General features: G+C 34.5%; 1 long non-coding RNA gene across 2 annotated transcripts in view; it reads left to right on the top strand.

The window, feature by feature from the left end:
* Window positions 1-19,011, top strand: part of LOC143230590 (uncharacterized) — a 38,001-nt gene extending 18,990 nt beyond the window's left edge. For both annotated transcript variants that reach the window (XR_013016531.1, XR_013016530.1), the window contains exons 3-4: window positions 10,557-10,679; window positions 12,082-19,011. This is a non-coding gene — a long non-coding RNA (uncharacterized LOC143230590). The remainder of the gene's footprint in view (window positions 1-10,556; window positions 10,680-12,081) is intronic.
* Window positions 19,012-22,197: the final 3,186 nt, after the last annotated feature.

The raw sequence follows: 22,197 nt of genomic DNA, 5'->3' as shown, positions 1-22,197 counted from the left end.
ATAGATTAAAAATAAATATTCTGAAAAACCAAGTAATACCATTCACCAGATTAAATAAACTGAAAAAAGATCCACCAAAGTTATACATGAATGGATCAATTTTACAGACTGTTACTATGGTTCAATTTTTAGGATTAACTTACGATATCATATTAACGTGGATACAACATACTAACAATATCCTGACTAGAATCTGGAAAAAAGCAAATTGTGCAAGAAGTCTGTCAGGTAAAAATCAAGGTACATCACCTGATAATGTAATAAAAATCTACAAAACATACATCAGACATATAATAGAATATGCATGTCCAGCCTGGATAGGCATAATACAAAATTCAATCTTAACTTCAGCTTATAAAGTACCCCGCAGTACTTCATTCACATTTATGCACAAGTATGCAAACACAGAGACAATATCTATAAGACTCTTGCATAATGCACTAAATTATTTTTTTAAAATTTGGCATAAAAATGATTTATTATGTGATCTCGACAGATACCACGTACGTGATGAACAACATAGTCCTAAGTACCTCTCCTATGAATATATATTTTAGAAATATAAATCAAGCTGGCCACCATGCACTAGACGCCTAGAACTGGTATAATAAGAGGTCTGTTGCACCTGATCCTCCTAAGTATCTAAAATCCAACATACCCACAAAGAAGAAGCGAATTAGGGACGGCTATTATAGAAATCTGTAGTTGTCTTGCGCAAGATTCTGATATTGTAGGTATAGGTGTTTGTGGATAATAGTATTTCGCTTTTTCATTTCTGAAGATTGAGACAGTGAAACTTTACACTGAAATAAAATCAGATTAATCTTCGTGAAATTCTGAGAGCTTTTGGAAATTCTCAGTATGTTGAAATTAGAAGTGACGGTTATATCCATTCTTGGTATGTATATATGTGTATATCTGTTTTAATTAATACTCGTATGGTAGACAGAACATGGTTGCATTTTAAAGATTTCAAAAACAAAATTGTACAAATGTGTATCTAACCTGTATTATCTGTGTTCTGAACACTAAAATTAGGGGTTTTATCCAAACGACATGGAAAGCACAGGTAGTTCGTTATATAGATTTTCGCTTAATGAATAAAGCACTTTATCTTTGTTTTTATGACCGTATAATTTATTTATTTTATGCTTGTGAAAAAGTAGTTCAAGAAAAACGTTTTGGTTGCCAGTTGTACTGTGTTTAAAAACAAATCGTTCAATGCACAGTGTTACTTGAAGTACGAGGCTCCAAAGGTTTTGTGTGTGTACTTCAAACCATAGCGTTATATCAGTATTCCTTCCTGATGGTTAGGACGATCGCTTCATAACCTACAAGTCGAGGAATCGAAACCTGGTGTCGAAAATGCTCGCTCTTTCATTCGTGGGAATGTTTAAAGGTTGTCGGTAAGTCATACTATTTGTTGGTAAACAGCACCCAAGAGTTCATTTGCCTTTGATTGGCAGTTCAAAATTAGGAGTAGCGGCAGATAGACCCTACTAGTTTTGCCACAAAGAGATAATACGAGGGACTTAAGCCCGCCTGAAATGCCGATGAAAAAAACCAAATTCGTGTGTGAATTTCTAGATCCTGGGAATATATATTGTCAACGAAAGAGCTTTATCCCACATTATCAATTTGTATTTCCGTATCATCAAACCTTGGGTTACTAAAGTGATGAACGTTATTCCGAAAGCTAGAGACTAAATAATCGTTTTACCATCCTTTTATAATAAAGCATTTTATTTAGCTACTTTTTTTCTCAACAAAACGTGAATTTTGGTGAAGAAAAGATGACGCAAATGGCTAATCTAGTTTTCAATTGGATATTCTTACTGCAGTAGACTAGTTTCGCTGAATTAACAGCTCATCTGTGCTACTTGAAAGAGCGAAACAAAGTAGGCCTCGTACAGTGAGCAGTTTGGTTGTGATGTACGAGGTCTGTTAAAAAAAAAAAAAAAACGCGGACTGACGTCATAAAACAAAAAGTACTTTATTTAGAAGTTACAGGTCTGGGACCCCTTCAAAGTACTCTCCTCCCCAACGCACACACTTATCCCAACGGTGTTTCCACTTGTTGAAACAGTTCTGGTACGCTTCTTTTGTAATGTCCTCCAACTCCTTCGTCGCATTTGCCTTAATCTCGGGAATCGTCTCAAAGCTTCTTCCTTTCAAGGATCTTTTGAGTTCGGGAACAAGAAAAAATCGCAAGGAGCAAGGTCAGGTGAGTAGGGGGGTGGGGAAGAACAGTGATCGAGTGTTTGGCCAAAAACTCACGAGTTCTGAGGGCTGAATGGGCTGAAGCGTTGTCGTGATGGAAAAACCAGTCGCCACTCCTCCACATTTCTGGCCTTTTGCGACGGATGGCGTCCCTCAGACGTTTCAGAACTTCAATGTAGTAAGTCTGGTTCACTGTGGAGCCTTCGGGGAGGTACTCGTGGTGAACAACACCCTTAGCATCGAAGAAAACTGTCAGCATCATCTTGACCTTGGATCGAACTTGGCGAGCTTTTTTGAGTCTGGGGGATGTTTCACCCATCCACTGGGACGATTGGACCTTTGTTTCAATGTCATAACCATAAACCCATGATTCACCACCTGTTATGATCCTTGACAAAAAGTTTTCATCTTCTTCTGAACGATCAAGCAGTTCCTGACAAACAAGGACGCGATGGGCTTTTTGTTCGTCCGTCATCAGGCGTGGCACAAATTTCGCAGCAACGCGGTGCATCTTCAATTTTTCGGTCAAAATCTCGTAACAAGATCCAACTGATATCCCACACTCTTCAGCAAGCTCCCTGACAGTCAGACTTCGATTTGTCCGCACCAGGGTGTTGATTTTGTCGATGTGCGGGTCGTCAGTTGACGTGGAAGGGCGTCCAGGATGCTCATCATCTTCAATGGAGTGTCGACCATCCTTAAAACGTTCATGCCACTTGAAACATGCCGTACGCTTCATAGCAACATCACCGTAAGCCGTGTTAAGCATAGCAAAAGTTTCAGTCGCAGATTTTCCAAGTTTAGCACAAAATTTCACAGCAAGTCGTTGCTCCTTCAGGTCATTCATTCTGAAATCCGCCAAACGAAAAAATCGCACTTCACTTAAAACCGCGTAGCTAATTCACAAATGAAGATATCTGCAATCGGGAAATGGCGTCGTAATCAGCTGATCTGTGTGAACCTAGCGACACCAAGCGGGTTCCCCTGGAACCAACTGGAGCCGCGCAATTCAAACAGTCCGCGTATTTTTTGAACAGACCTCGTACTCATCGCTACTAACCTAAAATGCAACGGGTATTTCGATAACAACTGACGCTAGAATAATTTCTGCAGTAGGAGATCTGGAAACCACTAAACAAAATCGAAACCCCTCATATATGATAGGAGTGTACTGTTGCACCCTGAGAACCCCCTAGTATTCGCGGTGTTATGTAGAAGTAGTGACTTAGTAAATAGATTAGGCATCGATGTCATTTTTTTTCAACAAAATTCACGTTTTGCTGAATAAGAGAAATTAACAACTAAATACATACACAGTTAAGCTGCTGATTAATAATAGATAATTAATTGCGACATTATTTCCCATGTTATTCAAACATCGAAAGTATTTTAAGTATTTTATAAAGAGTAAACAAAATAAAGCTTTCTGGCAGAAGACCAACCAACAATGCTTATCACATGATGACGTGGAGATCCACGAAGATGATATTTATATTATTGAAGCATAATACTGTATCCATGACAATATTTTTTGATCGAGGATTAAATTTAAAATCACGAACAAAAATGATACTGATTAATAGTTCACATTAGCGCGTGAATTATTCTGTCGTTTTTAAATATCTCAAAATTAGTTAAACAGACAAATAATTAGCTATGGACCAATTTTCGGTTAAATTACTTAACGATCAACCTAGTACGTCAACAAACTTTGCTCAGATAATAATGCCTGAGGCACAAATTTTGTTACAACATGGTTATAAATTAGGAAGACTTATTGGAGAGGGATCGTACAGTAAAGTGAGGTAAACTTAAAAAGGAAAATACATCGAGTTTGTGGAGTTAAGACAGAGAGGCGAAATTATAATGATTTGCGTAACATATAAACTCCAATTCTAAAATTTTAGATTTGTATGAATAATACTATAATTATTTCAGGTAAAAATAATTTCGTGTTAAAAATAAACATCGATATAGAAAATCATGAAGCACCAACAGGCGTATTATTCATTAAACCATAGAAGATGTGAATATTTGCAATTTTTTAAACCAAATAGAGTGATTTCAATTAATGATATTTTTACCTTTTGATTTTGTAAAAATGTTAGAACGATTCATTTACAATTACTCTCAAATGTTTCTTGGAAGAGTTTTAGCGAATTTATAACACAACAATAATTAACAAAGAAAATTGAGATTTTTAGTAAGATGTACATGATCGTAAATTTAAAACCCACAACATATTCTTATAACAGAATTGCATTATTTATGCTTTAATCCATCGCCAGGCATGTCCATGTGGTCGTGGGTCTGAATTCCCGTCACACCAAACATGTTCTCCTTTTCAGCCGTGGGGGCCTTATAATGTGACTTCATCCCATTATTCTTTGATAAAAGAGTAGCTGAAGAATTGGCGGTGGGTAGTGATGACTAGTTGCCTTCCTCTAGATACTGCTAACTTAAGGACGTTTATCGCAGACAACCCTCGTGTAGCTTTGCGCGAAATTCCAAACAAATCAAACCGTTGCCAGAGATTTGGAGTGCATAAAGAGTCAGGATGTCTCCGTAATTCCCCTCTATCACTTTCTCCCACCGACAAAAAATATTATATGTTCTGAAGAAATAATATAAAAAGGAAGGTGGCGTTTTTTCACGAGGAAACTTTCACAAGGTTGTAAGGTTTAGTTTTCATAACGTGTAATTTTAATCTGAATTAACAATCTTAAACAATATAATTTTGCCAGTATTTTCGTTTAATTTTCATGCTATTACATTACAATTCACAGCTTTAATAGTAAGTACGGTTAATTTATAGAACAGGGACAACGTTTCGATCACTGGTATGATCGTTATGAAGTACACAAGGTTTAACAATAAAGAACGTTTTGGAATTTAAATAAACATTCGAAATCCAACATTAAATTCTAAAATTGATTGTGGTTACTTATGTAAATATCAATGTACATGAATTTTACAGTTGATTTATGTATGGCTAAAGAAAAATCAAGAGAAAGATGCATAAATGTAACAAACTATGGAATATTTTATGCAAAATATCTGCATACGCTTAAGTATGTGTGGAGAAATAATGATCAAAGATCATATATAGGTGTGCCTGGGTATTTTGTTAATTTGGCCCGGCATGGCCAAGCGTGTTAAGGAGTACAACTCGTAATCTGAGGGTCGAGGATTCGTATCCCCTTTGCGCCAAACATGCTCGCCCTTTCAGCCGTGGGGGCGTTATAATGTTATCGTCAATCCCACTATTCGTTGGTAAAAGAGTAGCCCAAGAGTTGGCGGTGGGTGGTGATGACTAGCTGCCTTCCCTCTAGTCTTACACTGCTAAATTAGGGACGGCTAGCACAGATAGCCCTCGAGAAGCTTTGTGCGAAATTAAAAAAAACAAACAAACAATTTGTTAATTGTGGGATTGTTTGATTTTATTAATAAAACTTTTGTGATTTTTTTTTCTGTTACTATCGAATTCATGTTTTAGTACTGTGATGTTTTGTTCAGAAAAAAAAAGTGTTTTTACCCATATGCTCATGGACTTGGGAAGGAATTTGTTGGTGTTCTTTTTTAATCTGGTCTTTAAGTTACGTTCTGTTTCACCTATGTGAGAGGCTGGACAACTTTAAACTGTATTTTGTAAATGTTTCCTGGTGGGGTAGGTTCGTTATATAATTTTCTCAACGTATGTTTAAATTTTATTTTAGGATTGAAAACAAATCTCGACGTTGTGTTAAGGTTGTATTAAGTTGTCCAAAAATAAATGTTTTTGAACTGCGAAGTTTGGAAAAGTATAAACCAGTGTTGTAAAACATGTTTAAATCAAAGTAAGCACAATTTTCTTCAACACTCTTTTGCCAACGTGTAACGATGCTGTTTATGCCCCTGCTGTAGAAATCAGAGTTTCTGTGGTCAATGAACTCCCTTAAAGCTTCTGCAGCTGCCTGGTCTTGAAAACATTTATTGTTCAGAAAGTTTTAAAAGTGCTTGAAAAAACGAGAAGCTGTAGGGCAATGGTCTGGGGAATAAGGTGTATATGGCAGAAACTCTATTCCTAATTCATTCAATTTTTGAAGCGTCATCCTTGACAGGTCTCATAACGCTGATTTTGTTGATTTTCAGTCAGCTCATGCGGAACCCACTTATCCAACTTTTTCATCATTCCAATCGCACTCAAGTGGTTGGCAATACTTGATTTGTTTGTGCCTAGCTTTTCTACAAACTCATGTACTGTTATGCAAGGGTTTGTCTCCCTTAATGAATTTTCATCTAAGAATGGCTTCATTCCACGACCTAAGTGGTCTTCAAGACTTTCATCTCCATATGGAAACCTTTGGAACCAACGCTGAACTGCACGTTCAGTAATAACAGATCCATGGCTGAATGCCTGGATGATATTTCATGTAGTTTTGGTAGCTTTTCGTCCACGTTTGAAGTCGTAGAAGGAAATCAGATGAAAGTCCTTCTTGTCCATGCTGCCATGGGGATTGCGAAACTTACTCTGAGTAAAGTTGAAACAGCAGACAATTAAGACACCTTGTAAGTGACAAACATTGGATTAAACCAACCAACCAATGATAAGTTACTTGATATTCAGCTTCTAAATGTCATCGTGAGAATTACGAAATTTATTTCTGGACAACCTAATATTTATGTCTAGTCTTTTCGAAAATTCTGATAGAAGCACGCTAATATTTTCTATATGTTGTATGCTACAAGTAATTATGGTTCCTTTGTTTTGGCGTGTTAAGGCGTGCGACTCGTAATCTGAGGGTCGCAGGTTCGCATCCCGGTCGTGCCAAACATACTTGCCCTTTCAGCCGTGGGGGCGTTATAAGTGACGGTCAATCCCACTATTCATTGGTAAAAGAGTAGCCCAAGAGTTGGCGGTGGGTGGTGATGACTAGCTGCCTTCCCTCTAGTCTTACACCGCTAAAATAGGGATGGCTAGCACAGATAGCCCTCGAGTAGCTTTGTGCGAATTCCAAAACAAACAAACAAACAAATCCTTTGATTTGTGAACTGTTTGAATTTATTTTTGTCAAACGCCGATTATTTTTATACCTCGTTAGAATTGATATCTTAAAAACGTTTAACATGTTTATGAAGTCCATTCAACAATGAGTAGACTACTAAAACTAAGTGATATCACGCTACGTAAAATGCTTGTATTTAATAAGGTCGCAAGGTCAGTCCTCCCATCAATTAAAATCCTATAACGTTAAATTTCTAGGGTTGATCCATATATTGGGCACATCAAGTATATTCCTTTAGGAAGTTTTTTGCTTAACAACAAATGAACTTGTTGATAGAGCATATTGTTCGAAGTACAACATTCAGCGGATGGCACAACTTTGACTGTCAGTCAACCCTCATGTTCTTCCCAATTCCCAATGTCACCATCCACGATTCCCTTCATCAGATTCCGTAATTCCATCTCCTCTTCTCCAATCCATTTTATAATGTCATCAAGCCCGCATGATCTCTAACTATTGCTTTTATTTCGATCTTACAATCTCTGACAGCATTTTTTTAGATCTAATCACAAATGTCTCACAAAAAAATCAACCGAAATAAAAATAATATACACTCACAAAAAAGTTTTGTTTTTTCCCCTTTAAATTATTGAATAAAATAAAATTCTCAAAGTCTTATTGTTTGAACCTTACTTAAGTATATGACAGTTTTATTCAAACTAACATGGTATATGTTTCAAAATTATTTTCATCACTCCTGATACACACTTCCAGACACTCGCAGCTTTGGATCCCCGTCAAACATGCTTGCACTTTCAGCCGTATAGATGTTATAATGTGATGCTCAACCCTACTGTTCGTTGGTAAAAGAGTAGCCAAAGAATTGGCGGTGGGTGGTGATGATTAGCTGCCTTCCCTCTAGAATTACACTTCTAAATTAGGGACGGCTAGCGCAGATAGCCCTCGTGTAACTTTGCGCAAAATTAAAAACAAACCAAACCAAGCTTCCAGACACTCGAGTCTAATATTCGCCATATTCATTATTTCTGCCAAATTCTTAACCCGTGAAATGTTATTCAAGTCGAAGAATCCTTACTTCACAATAAACTGTAGCATTTTAGGGTATAATTTCTTTAAAAAACAAACATTAAATTTCCATTTGAATTAGTTAGTACAATTGACGATCTTTGGTTACTACAACAAAACATGATGTCATCATGTTGCTTATCTTTGTTACTTGTTTAAAACACCACATTTTACATGTTTTAACTGTGGTTTCGTTTCAGTAGACAAAGTGTGTATTTTCACAGGGTTTAATTTACTGTGTTACAATATATTTCTGTGGTCCAGCAATAAGCTTGATGCCTTACAGTACTAAAATATGGAATTCAGTTCTTTTCATGGATACAGTGCAGATTGTGTAATTTTATGACTAATAGTAATATAATATAACTAAGATTTTTTTTATTTGAAGTACACTAAAAGTACAGACATAAAATTTTAATATAAACTTTCCTACACACCAATATGCACTACAGAAATTAAATAACAAGCTGTTCTGTCAAGACTGGGCTTGTGTTTAATTTACCTTTTCATAAAACCATAAGGTAAAACGTGGAGGAAGTACAACTTTTTTTTGCACAAAGCTACTCAAGGGCTATCTTTGCTAGCCGTTCCTAATTTAGCAGTGTAAGACTGGAGGAAAGGCAGCTAGTCATCACCACCCACCGCCAACTCTTGGGCTACTCTTTTATCAACGAATTGTGGGATTGACTGTCACATTATAAAGCCCCCCACGGCTGAAAGGGTGAGCATGTTTGGTGCGACGGGTATGCGAACCCACGACCCTCAGATTACGAGTCGCATGCCTTAACCACCTGGTCATGCCGGCCCTGGATCTAAATTTAAAAACATGGAACCATTACCTGTTTCTCATATTGCCTGAAAGCGTTATCTTAAAATTAAAAAAAAAAGAAAATACAGATTTGAAATAAAATATCACAAGTTTCTGTCTTGTTTATATTTTAATTGCTAACGAGCAAAAAATGGGCAAATTTGCACATTTTCATTTACATAATGTCTGAATAAAACAACATATGAATCAATATTTACATGTATTTATACTAAAGTTATACAAAAATGTTTAGAAGTGTAATTTTTCGAGATTTTCGACTGCAATGTAAATCACTTTCACGTATCAGCCCCCAAATATAGTCTCCCATCATGTTTTTGTCATACACTCCGATGTCACAAAAGCAAGGTTTGAAGAGAAAAATAGGTCTTTTCTATTTACTTTAGACATAAGCAATTAGGAAATAACACTTTCTGCCCAGGAACAAGGAAAAGTAAACATTTTGTTACATAGTGTAATTTATATGTGTACAACAAATTATGGTATAAGTTTAGTCAAACTGTAATACATGTAACATGAATCAAATATTGTTTATTAAATAAATGGATTTTATTTGTTTGTTATTATGCACAAAGCCACATGGTTGGCTGTCTGCACTCTGTCCACTGCAAGTATCGAAACTTAATTTTTAGCATTATAAGGCTTCAGATTTCTGAGCCACTGATAAGCCACAAAAAAAAGTTTGTTTTATCACAAAGTCACATAATTTTAACTTTGTCTAGATGTGAGGAATCATTCCCTAGATTTTAGCATTATAAATCTGTGAACGTATTCCTGTCACACCAGGGTAATGTATGAATATTAAAGTGATATTATAAAGTAGACATTTTTATCATCACAAGAGTGCAGAGCTAATGTGAGAAATGGCCTATATTCATACTGGGGCAAGTCAACATTAGTTGTTTTGGATAACATTCTAGAGACATTCTCTACATACTGGCTGTAACTCATGAAATATCTGTTCTTCTGGTATCACTGTGTTGAACTATTCCCATGCAGTTCAACCTGCTCCTGGTGGTAATTTGTATAAATATCACAGTCCACATGTACTCAGAGCGTACCCCCCACTGGGCAGCAACCTTTAATCTCCTCTACCTTGTTACTCCCTCAGGTACCTGCCATCCTCTTGATGTAAAAGTGGGACTTGCACTTCTCCTATTACAGCTACCTTAGTATTTTTGCCTTTTATGTTATAACTTGTTTATTTTATTTGAAATAGTTTTAATTTAACAACTTACACTAGAAACTAAAATATACTATAAATGCATACTGCAAATAAAAATTGTTTTGTGTGTTTCACAGAATGTTATTTTTCTGTGTAGACTAAGTTCTCTGAACGTAAGTAACCATTTTTTAATAAAATATTTTCTATGTATTACAATATAATCTATAATAAAAAATATCAATCCTTAAGTTTGTTTCGCTTTTGAAATTAATGTTACAGAGAGAACGTGCATTAGCTGCAGAAAAAGAGAGGCTATGGGGGGAAGCAGTGGGCCAGCAGCTACAGCTCCCAAGATCTCGGGAGCTGCCTTCTAACATTAGCAGAAAGAGAAAAAAAAGTGAGTTGAACAACTGTCATGTATTAATAAATTATTTACAAATCCAATAAATAATTATCAGAATGTGTGGAATTACTAGCCTTTTTACCCAAAAAATGGTGAATCCAAAAGTAGATATTGAATAGCTTTATCACTTAGTAAGTAATGAGTTGAAAATGAGAAATTAGCAGTCTTTAATGTATCAAAAGTAAATTATGAATATCCTTAACACTGGATAAGAAATGAGTCAAAAAGTGAGTAATCAGTAGCTTTTTCACTTGGAAAGATAAGAGTTAAAACGTGAGTAATCAGTAGCTTTTTCACTTGGGAGAAACCGAGTCAAAAAGTGAGTAATCAGTCTTTCAGTTGGGAGGAACTGAGTCAAAAAGTGAGTAATCAGTAGCCTTTTCACTTGAGAAGAACTGAGTCCAAAAGTGAGTAATCAGTATTCTTTTCACTTGGGAAGTAATGAATTAAAGATGTGAGTTATCTAACATTACAGTGATTCAGAATGAAAGTGAAAACAAATCTGGACACAATAAAAATGACATACAAATGTATTTTTATATCATTAGTGTTATAAAAAAGTATATTTTAACCTCTGACATACTTAATAATGTATTTAGACTATCACCACATTATTTTAGTAACTGATTCAACCAACTGTAGGTGATGAATACCAACACACACACACGCATAATTAATTATCTTCATAACAAGATAACTGTGACCACTGTACTGTCAGATACGGATTGTATGGGCACTGTAAGGATTTTGATACTTTTATCATATGATGTGGGAGCTTGTGGTAATTGCAAGACTTATGACAACTGTGCCATTAGAGATAGTGAACTCTGTGAATGTTGTGTAGACTCAGATAACACTATGTAACATAAATTTTGTTCCTGGATAGTATGAGTTATTTCTTGATTGCTTATGTTGTAAAAGTACAGAAAATGGCCATTATTCCCTTTGAACTTTGCTTTTGTGACCTGGATAATGAAATTTAAAAATTAACCTATTTTCTATGTAAAAATGGGCAAATTTGCACATTTTCATTTACATAAGGTCTGAATAAAACAACATATGAATCAAGATTTCCATGTATTTATACTAAAGTTATACAAAAATGAACAAAAATGTTTAGAAGTGAGTAGTTTTTCGAGATTTGCTACTATAATGTAAATCACTTTCACGTATCAGTCCACAAATATAGTCTCCCATTGTGTTTTCCTTATACACTCCCAGGTCACAAAAGCAAAGTTTGAAGAGAAAAATAGTTCTTTACCATTTACTTTAGGCATAAGCAATTAGTAAATAACACTTTCTGCCCAGGAACACCTAGATCTACTGAAAGAAAAAAATGTTCTCATAGCCTAAAACTAGGCTATTGTTTTAATGAAAAAAAAACACCTTTTTTCAGAGAGAACCATCATGAATGTTCCACGTAAAGCAGAGCAAGAAGGCAGTTCAGTGTGTCAAGATCTAACTGCACTGTTGGACATGTAGTAATTACTGCCTGAAGATGGCCAACCCTAAACATAAGACGTCTATTAAAGAATACATGATAGGGAGCTCATCTCCATCTAGATGGATAATTTCTATTTTTAAGATTAAGGGTAAAAGTACAGTATGTTTCCTCTATTTGCTCACCTTTCTTCATCCTTCTTCTCTTTGTCCTAATCTCACAAACCAACATCATCATGTTACTAATGGTTACAGACCAGGATTGGCTGGTTTGTTCTTAAGCCTTTGGCAACAAACTTGTGTTGTTCGTGAACCTTAACTGTACTGCTTAAAAGTGAGAGAAGATTATTGTGTGTCCTGTTCTTCCTCTCCAATTAATAACTCCTTATTTTGAAGTTTCATATTTATTTGAGAGTATATGGGCCAGTGGAATTTAGATCACTGTCATCTGATATGTTCATATATATGTTTCTTTGAATACCTTTTATTATTTTGTTTATATTTTATCATGTTTGAAAAACCTTGCTTGCTTATACAGAACTAAGTTTCTTTAAGTACTATAATCATGGTTATTGTTCCCTTTATCTAATCAAACATTTCTGAAACTAGCAACAGTTTTGTTCAGAATTGAACCTTTTCTAGCAAATGTTCCATGTCATTATTAGCTCTAACAAAAAGATGCTTTGTAGGGGAGAAAAGTCAGAAACTTGAGTGCCAAGCTGGTGTTTTCTTGTACATTTTACTGTAAAATGTTTTGTTAAATATGTTAGCTAAATCTATGTGATACATTTTGGAGTTTTTCATACATGTATATTATGCACTTTATATTTTTGCACTAATCTGATTTGAGTGTCTTTATATGAAATTACTTACACTTAGCTACTCATATTTGTTGTTTTATATTCATTTTCCTATAAGTCAAACAATTTGAAAATGTTTTAACACTAATAGCCTTTTTTTATTTTGTATCTGTATTACCTAACAAAAAAATCAAACTTATTAAATCTCTAAGACTGTAAAGGTTACTTTATAAGGAACAGTGTAGGTAGAAACTCGTTAACTCTTAAGTAGCTCCTTTGATTTTTTTTACTTCTGAATCTGTGAAGTTTACGAAGGTCATATATCAAGTAAAGAACAAAAAAAGTTCCAAATGCTAGCTTTGTTACTTATCACAGTGATTCTTGAATTTTTAGGCCCTCGAGAGCGAGAGAAAGGAGATATTTTAAATAACATTTTCCTAGAAATTACTAGACTTTTCTGATTTTAGGATCGCAAATTAGGAGGCCATTGGTGTCTCAGTTAACTATTTACGCACCTAGTACTTTACTTGTCTGTATGTGTCCAAACAAAACCCTTATTCCAGCTAACCATTTCCTGTTTGTAAACTGACCTAACTTCAAAGTTAGTCAGGTGGCCAATGCACTATAATCATTGCTATAAAATTAATGGGAAGTTGGTTACGTACATGTATTTGCTGGAGATGGTCCGTGTGATTTATGGGAACTAATACTTCTTAAAACAATGGATAATTTTCATACACCCAAGTCACAAGAAACAGTTGCTTATAACATTCTCCAGTAACTTTCAATTTGTAGTTGTAAATTTTTGTTGTTTGTAACAGTAATTTGTATGATGTGAAAAGGTTGGTAAGGTGCTAGGAGTAGACTTCATGATAACTGTCATGAATCTTTGTGTGTTTTTAGCATTTTCCTTTGTAAAACAAGTTGTTCTTTGTATATAGCTGTTGAAATCATGTTCAGAGATTTACTGATCATTATTAAAGTGTTGACGAGTGAGAAAGCTTCTGACCCTAATCATGTGTCAAATATTGACATTTCCTGGTCAGTACTGTGTGACATCCATGAAATTTGATGGTGTTTATTCTTCTGTATTTCATGCTGTTTAACAGGTATATCTTATATTTCTTGTAATCCACTCTTAAATAATTTCAGCCAGGTTGAAACCACAGCTTCGTAATAAAATTCTGTTGTAAGTTAACCACACACAAATTTCTGAGCTATATCTGAACGTATTCTGTACCAAAAGTTATAAAGGGCCCTATATGATCAGATTATAAACCCCATATGAGAATGTTTTTAGAAAAAAATCATAAAAGTACATATATCTCGATTTGTCCATAATAGGTGACAGTAGTTTAATACCACGTCCTCTTACATGTAATTTAAACTACGTTTAGTGGAAATTCACATTTAATATTTGTTTCCTTGTGGCTTAAAAATGTGTGACTGTTATAAATAAAATTATGTTTAAGACTCCATGAAATTAATTTCCTACAAATCTTGTGTACTTGTATTTATCAACTTTAACGTATAAAAAAGTACTTATTACAATGAAACAACCTCTACAGGTATCTTTGTAACTGAACTTGTAGATAGTTCTGAAGAAACTGTTACAAGTTTATGTAACCCTTGAAATTTTAATCGAGGAATTACAAATCATAAAGTATGTGAACTTGAAACACTGGAACGTATAAAAAGGAATATTATCATAAAATCACTAAATATTAAGCACTTCTAACGTTTCCTAACCTTTGTAGTTTTTCGTATAATATTAGTTTTACTATACTGATCATAAGTATACACGTATACGTTTTGTTAGTATATTTAGTAACAAGGTTCCTGGTTGCACTTGGACAGTGAAGTTGAAATTACTTAATAATTGAATATTTTTCAAAAGATTAATTATTTAAAGTTAATTTAAAGGTATTAATATAATGCAAATGTTTTAGTTTTTATTCTTCTCAATTTTTGGTGAGAAATGATAGTGAACGGATAGTAAACAGTGTTCTCGGAAACTAAGTCGATATACTATTTGTTAAAATTTAACATGTCACATCAGTCTTCACATTTATCCATATATATATATATTGGTAAAATAATGACTGAAAGCCATGCTGTTTCATTGTTTACTTGTATTCAAACTCCAAGGAAAGCTCGATGACCCGGAAATAGATTTTCTTACATTTATATGAACTTTCATAGTCACTGGACATTTCTGAAAATAGATTGTTTGTTGTATATATATTGGTAAATGGAGTAAAGTGTTATCAAGCTGAGAAAAAAGGAAACTTTATCTTGAAGAATTAAAATATTGATTGAAAAATAAAAGTTAAAGTGTGAACATGATTGTAAGGCACTATATAAAAAAACAAACTAAAGTTGTGGTAAAGCACGATTTATTTTCGACATTGTGGTCTTATAAAATGTATGTAAACTATCATTGAATATATTAATGTATAGAGAAACAACTTGTTTATCTAAATATAATGTCTATAGTTTAGAAATGTTAATTTAAAATTACTTAGTAAGTGTGTACTTGTAAAAACAAAACAAAACAAAACAGATGGGCAAGCAATGGTTTATAAACATAAAGAAGAGTGTTTTTTTTTCAAAAGTGATGATGGAACATGCTGCATGTTTTGACAGAACATTGTTTTGTCATCTTCAGGTGTCAGTAGTGCAAGAAGACAAACTATTGTTCTGTCAAAATATGCAGTATGTTCTGCCACCAACAAAAACTCTTCTTTGTGCTTATAAACTGCTGTTTGCAAGTTTGTTATTAGTGAGTGTTTGTGATTTCTTTTGGTTTGTAAATTGTTTTTTGGCTGTGAATCTTTTAAAGTTTTCACCGTGAGATTGATTAGAAACTGCATGATGTTGTTTGTATTATTGATCTGTTAACTATTGTATCCGAAGTCATTGGTCTTTTCATGTCAGTGTTTTGTGTCTGATTGATACTTCTCTATACAAATCAGATGCAGGCCAGTTGTTTTGAAATAAAAGATAAACTAAGTAAAAGAAATAAAACTGAATTTGTAAAATTAATAAAGCTTAAATTAAAGCAAAAAAGTACTGTTATTGCAAATTAGAAGCAAAACAAATAACAATATAATCTGTGTAGAATGTGAAAAGAATGAAAACAGGGAAACATGTACTAAATAGAATTTTGAGATCTGAAATGTTGTTATGAATTACAGACCCAAAACTTGGTTCGTGATTGACTGTGATACAGGCTCAAAACATGGTTCTTGATTGACTGTAATGCAGACTCAAAACTTGGTTCTTGATTGACTATAATGCAGACTCAAAACTTGGTTCTTGATTGACTGTAATACAGACTCAAAACTTGGTTCTTGATTGACTATAATACAGGCTCAAAATTTGGTTCTTGATTGACTGTAACACAGGCTCAAAACTTGGTTCTTGATTGACTGTAATACAGGCTCAAAACTTGGTTCTTGATTGACTGTAATACAGACTCAAAACTTGGTTATTGATTGACTGTAATACAGACTCAAAACTTGGTTCTTGATTGACTATAATACAGGCTCAAAATTTGGTTCTTGATTGACTGTAACACAGTCTCAAAACTTGGTTCTTGATTGACTGCAATACAGGCTCAAAACTTGGTTCTTGGTTGACTGCAATACAGGCTCAAAACTTGGTTCTTGATTGACTGTAATACAGACTCAAAACTTGGTTCTTGATTGACTGTAATACAGACTCAAAACTTGGTTCTTGATTGACTGTAATACAGGCTCAAGACTTGGTTCTTGATAGACTGTAATACAGGCTCAAGACTTGGTTCTTGATAGACTGTAATACAGACTCAAGACTTGGTTATTGATTGACTGTGATACAGGCTCAAAACATGGTTCTTGATTGACTGTAATGCAGACTCAAAACTTGGTTCTTGATTGACTATAATGCAGACTCAAAACTTGGTTCTTGATTGACTGTAATACAGACTCAAAACTTGGTTCTTGATTGACTATAATACAGGCTCAAAATTTGGTTCTTGATTGACTGTAACACAGGCTCAAAACTTGGTTCTTGATTGACTGTAAAACAGGCTCAAAACTTGGTTCTTGATTGACTGTAATACAGACTCAAAACTTGGTTCTTGATTGACTGTAATACAGACTCAAAACTTGGTTCTTGATTGACTATAATACAGGCTCAAAACTTGGTTCTTGATTGACTATAAGACAGGCTCAAAATTTGGTTCTTGATTGACTGTAACACAGGCTCAAAACTTGGTTCTTGATTGACTGCAATACAGGCTCAAAACTTGGTTCTTGATTGACTGTAATACAGGCTCAAAATTTGGGTCATGAATGGCTGTAGCATACAGTCTTGGCATTTGATTCATGATTGACTGTGGGATACAGATGTAGAACATAGTTCATAATTGACTGTGGGATCCAGATGTAGAATGCAGTTCATGATTGACTGTGGGATACAGACAAGAGAATGTAGTTTATGATTGACTGTGTAATACACACAGAGAATTTAGTTCATAACTGAGTGTGTGATACAGACTTGGAATTCAGTTTAGAATTGAGTGCATGATACACATCAAGACAAGATGGGTGGAACGGATTTATGCTTGGTATGTTTTGGTTGATTTTCATAAATTATTAACCAAAAAGAGTAACAGCTGTTAGGAGAATCCACAAACATGTCATTGTTTTTACAACTGATATTTGTTCTCTGAAAATAATTGTATGTAATGTTAATTTGATATGATATGTTTTTATTCATAGTTGATGAATTGTTAAAACACTTTGTTCAGCATTTATCTATTATTATCTTGTATTCTAAATGTTTACCCTTTTCATCTACTGTTAAAAGAAAATTTCAAGACAAGAGTATGTTTCATCTGGAGTAGTTTTTAACATAATTTGTTTCCAGTTGCTTCTATTACCCTTAATAAAGTACTCTTATCTTTACTGTTGATGGTCAAAACAGCAACAGATCTTTATAATAGATCAAGCACATGCCCAAGTTTGACTTGGAATATTGTGTTGCAAAGACTTTATCACAATTTTTTCCACTTCTTGTGGATTTTCATGACTGCAGAACTGTGTACAAATATTTTTTTGTATAATACTTTAAGATTTTCTTAGTAAATATGAGTAAATAAGTGTCAAGCACATTTGTATATATATATATTAGAAATACCTCAGACTATAAATGTTAAACTAACATAACTATAGAAAGACATTAAAGACTTTGTTATAATAAAAATATAATCTAATCCAGTCTAAAATAAAGGTTAATAACAGTGTATGTGCATTAACTAGAGAAATTGGGGGTGAGGGCATGTCCCCCTTCTGCTCTCTGTATCAATGATGTTTGATCCTGACAACTTGTGTGTACTTTACTGCTGTTAGCAAGTATAAAAAACATGATATAATTTTTTACTACTATAATAAATTGTGTGTATTAGAATTACTACTATGAAAGGAAAAATAATACAAAAAACTTGCCCTAAAAGGAATTGTAAAATTAATGCAATTTTAATGTTTAGGTATAGCATAGTTGTGGTATTTATGTAATGAAATTTAAAGTGTTTGTTAATAATAGTAATCAATTTTGAATAATTGTGATTACCAGAATTGTGATCACCAAAGTTACAGCCCTTTTTTAATATTGGATTTTTCTTAGTCGAAAATGTTTTTCAATTTTTTGGCATATCTTAAATATTCGTAAAATTCTGCACTGCCTATTTATATGGTTGTTGATTCTTTATAGAGATAACATATAATTATATAATTGTTTATGATTACTTAAATTGTTTTATGTATATATTGTAGTAGACTTCCAAACCAGACGTAAAAACAAAATATGCCACGGTTGATCTACTACTGTTCTCACCCATAAACGTTCACCATTCCAATTTTTCTTCTAATGTAAATAAGAATTATTATTCCTGGTGATAGACTACAGATCTTATTATTGTTTTAAGGGATGTTATAAGTACAGATGGTGATCATTTCGTCTTCCGTTGTATGAAAACTTTCTTTACTTTTTCTTTCTGTGCTTGTATATTAATAAAATCCTATAAAATAGACAAAATCTGACCGAGAGACTTGTTTATTTATTTCGCTTTTTTTTTTCTCACACTAATAACATATTTGCTGTCAAACGCCTGTAGCTGATTTGATACATACAAAGTAATAAGCTATAACATTTTTCTTTGAGTACGTCTCATGTAGCTTGTGGTCTAGCGGATAGAACGCTTAGTTCGCAACCTGCGGGCTGGGGGAGGGTTCGAATCCTCCTTTATAAACATTTGTTCTTTCAAAAACGAGTTTTGGGGGCGTTAGACTGTAACGTTCGATCCCACATTTTTTTGGTGAAAATAAACTAGAAAGCTGGTTGCCTTACCTCTAGTCTGTCACATCTGAATTGGCCAGGTGGTTAAGGCACTCGACTCATAACCTGAGGGTCGCGGGTTCGAATTCCCGTTACACCAAACATGCTCGCCCTTTCAGCCGTGGGGCGTTATAATCCCACTATTCGTTGTTAAAAGAATAACCCAAGAGTTGGCGGTGGGTAGTGATTACTAGCTGCCTTCCCTCTAGTCATTGCTAAATTAGGGACGGCTAGCGCAGATAGCCCTCGTGTAGCTTTGCGCGAAATTCAAAATAAACAATAAACACCTGAAAAACGGTGTTTGTATGTAAAAACGGCTCGTTTGAGTTGAGAAAATTTTTACGTAGAGGAGCGAACAACGTTTCGACCTTCTTCGGTCATCGTCAGGTTCACAAAGAAAGAAAGAGGTAACTGAGCGTGTACTGTTAATAGTGGTGTAAGGTATACTAGTTCAGACATAATGATAACAGATAAGTACAAATACACTGAGAAAAACACAAAGACTTACACTTGTCATACAATCGCCGATGAAATAATAATCAGTGATGTCAAGAAAACCCACTTGTAGAGAAAAATATATATATACAGTTACCCTGTTTATTGGAAGAAAGCAATAATTTTCATGTTTCAGAAAGAAGGAAAGCCAACAAATAAACCAAACGATTACCGCCCGATTAGCCTAACCAGTTGCATCAGAAAAATATTAGAAAAAATAATTAATAATCGACTATCTACATACCTAGAAGTAAATATAAAATTACTCGAAATTCAAAACGGATTTAGAAAATATAGACAAACTACAGACCACATAATCAGATTAACTGAAACAATTACAGACACCTTTAACAAAAACGAATGTGCTGTAGCTTGCTTTTCTCGATCGTGAGAAAGCATTCGACACGGTCTGGCATAACGGAGTACGTCACCGGTTAACGGAAATGGATTTACCCCAGGGAATTATTCGCTGGCTATCTAACTTTCTGGATAACAGAACGTGTAAAGTAGATGTGAATGGGGCCCACTCACGGTCTTTTCACCTGAAGCAAGAGTCCCACAGGAGGGGTAGTCAACCCTATCTTATTTACACCCTTGTGCAAATTAATTAAAACAAATGGTCATTTTACAAAATTTTCAGCATGGCGGCCGGTGTAGGCTTGCTGGACCCGCTGATTTCCTTTGATAGCCATTTTTTCACACAGGCGGTGTCATTAGCTGTGTTTTGCAGTACGGTCGATCTATTTTTGGGATATATGATGAAATTTTGAGGAATATTACGTCATTCGAAATTGCGTTAGAAGGGCAAGGAGACCAGTCAAAAAACAACTTCTTACGAACTCAATGAAGAAAAGAACAGTATCAATGGGGTCTGAAATACAAAAACTGGACGCAAGAACAATGGAGGAAGGTGTTATTCAGTGACGAGACTCATTTCTTCGTACAGGGTCAAAGAAGTCATGTTCGCAGATCTCCAGGTGAGAAACTTCGAGAATCACACATCAATCAGTTCGTAAAACATCCCTTGAAGAAGATGTTTTGAGGCTTTTTCAGCTACTATCAGCTTACACATCGTAGAAGGTATGATGCGAGGATTACAGTACATCGAAGTTTTGCAGAGAAGAGTCGTTCCAGAATTCAAAAGAGATTTCCAGATGGATCTAGCATTTTCCAGCAAGATCTGGCTCCGTGCCACACATCGAAATTTGTGAAGAATTTTATGACTACAACGCAAATAAAGGTGCTGGACTGGCCTGAAAACTCTCCGGACGTTAATCCTATTGAAAATCTTTGGGCGATTTGTAAAGAAAGACTTCGGGGAAAAGTTTGTTTGTTTTTTTAATTTCGCACAAAGCTACTCGATTGCTATCTGTGCTAGCCGTCCCTAATTTAGTAGTGTAAGACTAGAGGGAAGGCAGCTAGTCATCAGCACCCACCGCCAACTCGGGCTTCTCTTTTACCAAAGAATAGTGGGATTGACTGTCAAATTATAACGTCCCCACGGCTGAAAGGGCGAGCATGTTTGGCGCGACCAATCTTTTGGTGAACACACAACCTTCTGTTATTGCCACCATCATGGTGTATGCATGTTATTGTTTTGACGTTTAGTTTTTTCTTTTTTTCTTTTCTTGGAAGAAAACAATAAAAAATGTAGTGTAAGAAAAAAATTTATTATTATTATACAACACCTAAAAACAGGGTATACAACAGGAATTTTTCTCTCCTGAATGTGGCTTTATTATGTGAGAATGCATGTTTATGTAATAGGATCAATCACAGTCCAATGGTTAGTATACTGGACTGTGGCAGAGGTTCCATTCTTCACACTCCATTAATATATATATAAAAAAGTGCTCTGAACTTTGGTCCATGGGTACGTCATTCTTATGACAGTCAAATTTCTTCATTCAGTTTAGAGTTCATGAGTTGTTAGTAAGGTAACGTTAACTAGCTACCTTCTTTATCACTTTGAAATTAAGAATGGCTAGCGCACTAGACCTCAAGTAGCTTTGGGCAAAACTGAATGAACCACAACAGTTTGTAACATCACATAAATTCAGTGATCATGTAATTACAGATTAACTGTACAGTTATTTTTTAAGGTTCATATTGATCCCTCTTGTTTTTGATCACATGTTCTAAATTATTTACACACCAAGTTTGTTGGTTACAAGGCCACTAATACCACAAAGAAATGTAAATAAAAAAATATAATCAGTGTTCCAAATTCACTAATATCTAATAAGATTTTTTACATAATTTACATAAAAATTAGCAACAAAAGTCAAAGTTTCAATCAGTTATTCAGAATGACTATTATAAACAGGTAAAAACAAATTTACTGTAAATAATGCAATATGTGGACATTGCTGACAGTGAAGGGAATATAAACAAAT

The sequence above is a fragment of the Tachypleus tridentatus genome, chromosome 10, assembly GCF_004210375.1.
Source record: "Tachypleus tridentatus isolate NWPU-2018 chromosome 10, ASM421037v1, whole genome shotgun sequence".
Classification (NCBI taxonomy): Eukaryota; Metazoa; Arthropoda; class Merostomata; order Xiphosura; family Limulidae; genus Tachypleus; species Tachypleus tridentatus.
Note: the sequence above shows the minus strand (reverse complement) of the source record. Positions and strands in the feature narration are given on the sequence as shown.